Below are 4,566 nucleotides of genomic sequence, written 5' to 3' on the forward strand. Positions count from 1 at the left end.
AGAGAGAGAGAGAGAGAGAGAGAGAGAGAGAGAGAGAGAGATGGGGAGAGAGAGAGAGAGAGAGAGAGAGAGATATGGGAGAGAGAGATGAGAGAGATGGAGAGAGAGAGAGAGAGAGAGAGAGAGAGAGAGAGAGAGAGAGAGAGAGAGAGAGAGAGAGAGAGAGAGAGAGAGAGAGAGAGAGAGAGAGAGAGAAATAGTTAAGAGCCAGTCATCTAGTGTACAATATGAGAAGAAAGAAAGAGTTGGTTCCCCAGCTCCCTCTAAAACATCAGCAATCGTTCAACCAACTTAAGTTGTAGCAGAACCTTGGGGGAACCCTGTAGAACCCCTGGCCATGGGTTCTCCATCCACATGACAATCTGAAGCCACTCTTCTCATTCACGTCAGGTAAACGGTGAGTCATTTAATAACAACCCAAACCTGACATCGAAACAACCCAACCCAAACCTAACCAAAGCACAGACCCTGTGAGTGTTTAACTAACAAACCTTAGCATAATTAACACAGCCTGACCCCAGGCTCCAACAGCTAATAATTTATTCAACTAGGGTAGCCTAGTGGTTAGAGCGTTGAACTAGTAACCGAAAGGTTGCAAGATCGAATCCCCTAGATTTGGGGATTCTTGGGGTGGCAGGGTAGCTTAGTGGTTAGTGCGTTGGACTAGTAACCGAAAGGTTGTAAGATTGAATCCCCTAGATTTGGGGATTCTTGGGGCGGCAGGGTAGCCTAGTGGTTAGAGCGTTGGACTAGTAACCGAAAGGTTGCAAGATCGAATCCCCGAGCTGACAAGGTACAAAGCTGTTGTTCTGCCCTTGAACAGGCAGTTAACCCACTGTTCCTAGGCCGTCATTGAAAATAACAATTTGTTCTTTTAAACTGACTTGCCTGGTTAAATAAAGGTAAAATAAAATAATAAAAAGAAATAAAAAAATAATAAATAAATAAAAAGATGACAAGGTAAAATTCTGTCGATAAAACTCTTTGGCCTGAATGCCAAGTGTCACGTCTGGAGGAAACCTGGCACCATCCCTACAGTGAAACATGGTAGTGGCAGCATCATGCTGTGGGGATGTTTTTTCAGCGGCAGGGATTGGGAGACTAGTCAGGATCAAGGCAAAGAAGAATGGAACAAAGTACAGAGAGATCCTTGATGAAAACCGAAGGTTCACCTTCCAACAGGACAACGACCCTAAGCACACAGACAAGACAACGCAGGAGTGGCTTCGGGACAAGTCTGTGAATGTCCTTGAGTGGCCCAGCCAGAGCCCGGACTTGAACCCGATCTAACATCTCTGGAGAGACCTGAAAATAGCTGTGCAGCAACTCTCCTCATCCAACCTGACAGAGCTTGAGAGGATCTGCAGAGAGGAATGGGAGAAACTCCCCAAATACAGGTGTACCAAGCTTGTAGCATCACACCCAAGAAGACTGGAGGCTGTAATCGCTGCCAAAGGTACAAAGTACTGAGTAAAGGGTCTGAATACTTAATTAAATGTGATATTTCTTTTATTTTTATTTTTTATTAGCAAACATTTCTAAAAAACAGTTTTTGCTTTGTCATTAAGGAGTATTGTGTGTAGATTTATGAGGGGAAAAAAGGATTTAATGAATTTTAGAATAAGGCTGTAACATAGGAAAATGTGGAAAAAGTGAAGGGGTCTGAATACTTTCCAAATGCACTGTACAGTATGTGTGTATTGTCTTCAACACATATACTACATGTACTATATATGTACTATATATGTACTATATATGTACTATATGTACTAGATATGTACTATATGTACTAGATATGTACTATATGTACTATATATGTACTATATGTACTAGATATGTACTATATGTACTAGATATGTACTATATGTACTAGATATGTACTATATGTACTAGACATGTACTTTATGTACTGGACATGTACTAGATATGTACTATAGGTACTAGATATGTACTAGACATGTACTCTATGTACTGGACATGTACTAGATATGTACTATCTGTACTAGATATGTACTATATGTACTGAACATGTACTATATGTACTGAACATGTACTATATGTAACTATATATACTGAACATATACTATATATACTGAACATGTACTATATGTACTGAACATGTACTATATGTAACTATATATACTGAACATATACTATATATACTGAACATATACTATATGTACTAGATAGGTATATATGTACTGGACATTGGACACTGCCTGTATGGTGACGATGGAACCTCACATGATGGGACAGAGAGATACTGTAGACAGGATTACACAACAAACACCACAAGACACATACACTGACATCTGAGAAGACAGAGAGAGGAGAAAGAGACGATTCAGAGTTCAACTTTGAACCAGACGGTCTGAATGACTAACACAACCTTGCAGGCTACATGACTTTATATACGCACACGCACGCACGCGCACGCGCACGCGCACACACACACAATGGACACAAGAGGCACACACACACACACACACACACACACACACACACAATGGACACAAGAGGCACACACACACACACACACACAATGGACACAAGAGGCACACACACACACACACACACACACACACACACACACACACACACACACACAGGACTTTATGTTCATCCCTCCAGCTATGTTAACTAGACAGGGGAAGACAGTGTTGCTCTCAGCACTAGACAGGGGAAGACAGTGTTGCTCTCCATCTGTAATGATGTAACTGCATGGAACCCCACGTAGCTGTAGGGCAGAATACCAGGCTTTTATTCACCTTGACATCTCTGGGATCGCTCTCAGAATCACAGCCTCTCTTCCTTCCTGCTTATCTCTGTATACAACAATTCATGTTACTTGGTGGTGTAGGGCTAAACATTCATGTTTACCTGGTGGTGTAGGGCTAAACATTCATGTTACCTGGTGGTGTAGGGCTATACATTCATGTTACCTGGTGGTGTAGGGCTAAACATTCATGTTACCTGGTGGTGTAAGGCTGTACATTCATGTTACCTGGTGGTGTAGGGCTAAACATTCATGTTACCTGGTGGTGTAGGGCTATACATTCATGTTACCTGGTGGTGTAGGGCTATATATTCATGTTACCTGGTGGTGTAGGGCTAAACATTCATGTTACCTGGTGGTGTAGGGCTAAACATTCATGTTACCTGGTGGTGTAGGGCTATATATTCATGTTGCCTGGTGGTGTAGGGATATACATTCATGTTACCTGGTGGTGTAGGGCTGTACATTCATGTTACCTGGTGGTGTAAGGCTGTACATTCATGTTACCTGGTGGTGTAAGGTTGTACATTCATGTTACCTGGTGGTGTAGGGCTATACATTCATGTTACCTGGTGGTGTAAGGCTGTACATTCATGTTACCTGGTGGTGTAAGGCTGTACATTCATGTTACCTGGTGGTGTAGGGCTATACATTCATGTTACCTGGTGGTGTAAGGCTGTACATTCATGTTACCTGGTGGTGTAGGGCTATACATTCATGTTACCTGGTGGTGTAGGGCTGTACATTCATGTTACCTGGTGGTGTAAGGCTGTACATTCATGTTACCTGGTGGTGTAAGGCTGTACATTCATGTTACGTGGTGGTGTAAGGCTGTACATTCATGTTACGTGGTGGTGTAAGGCTGTACATTCATGTTACCTGGTGGTGTAAGGCTGTACATTCATGTTACCTGGTGGTGTAGGGCTGTACATTCATGTTACCTGGTGGTGTAAGGCTGTACATTCATGTTACCTGGTGGTGTAGGGCTGTACATTCATGTTACCTGGTGGTGTAGGGCTGTACATTCATGTTACCTGGTGGTGTAGGGCTGTACATTCATGTTACCTGGTGGTGTAGGGCTAAACATTCATGTTGTTCACAAACAAAACATATTACATAAGAAGAGGTGGGAGAGAGAGGAGATGGGGGAGGGGGACTGAGGGGAGAGGAGACTACTGAAGACTCAGAGACAACAGGTGTTGGGGAGGGGGACTGAGGGGAGAGGAGACTACTGAAGACTCAGAGACAACAGGTGTTGGGGGGTACTGAGGGGAGAGGAGACTACTGAAGACTCAGAGACAACAGGTGTTGGGGGGGTACTGAGGGGAGAGGAGACTACTGAAGACTCAGAGACAACAGGTGTTGGGGGGGGGGGGTACTGAGGGGAGAGGAGACTACTGAAGACTCAGAGACAACAGGTGTTGGGGAGGGGTACTGAGGGGAGAGGAGACTACTGAAGACTCAGAGACAACAGGTGTTGGGGGAGGGGGGTACTGAGGGGAGAGTAGACTACTGAAGACTCAGAGACAACAGGTGTTGGGGGAGGGGGTACTGAGGGGAGAGGAGACTACTGAAGACTCAGAGACAACAGGTGTTGGGGAGGGGTACTGAGGGGAGAGGAGACTACTGAAGACTCAGAGACAACAGGTGTTGGGGGGTACTGAGGGGAGAGGAGACTACTGAAGACTCAGAGACAACAGGTGTTGGGGGAGGGGTACTGAGGGGAGAGGAGACTACTGAAGACCCAGAGAAAACAGGTGTTGGGGAAGGGGTACTGAGGGGAGAGTAGA

The sequence above is a fragment of the Oncorhynchus tshawytscha genome, unplaced genomic scaffold, assembly GCF_018296145.1.
Source record: "Oncorhynchus tshawytscha isolate Ot180627B unplaced genomic scaffold, Otsh_v2.0 Un_contig_12236_pilon_pilon, whole genome shotgun sequence".
NCBI classification, from domain to species: domain Eukaryota; kingdom Metazoa; phylum Chordata; class Actinopteri; order Salmoniformes; family Salmonidae; genus Oncorhynchus; species Oncorhynchus tshawytscha.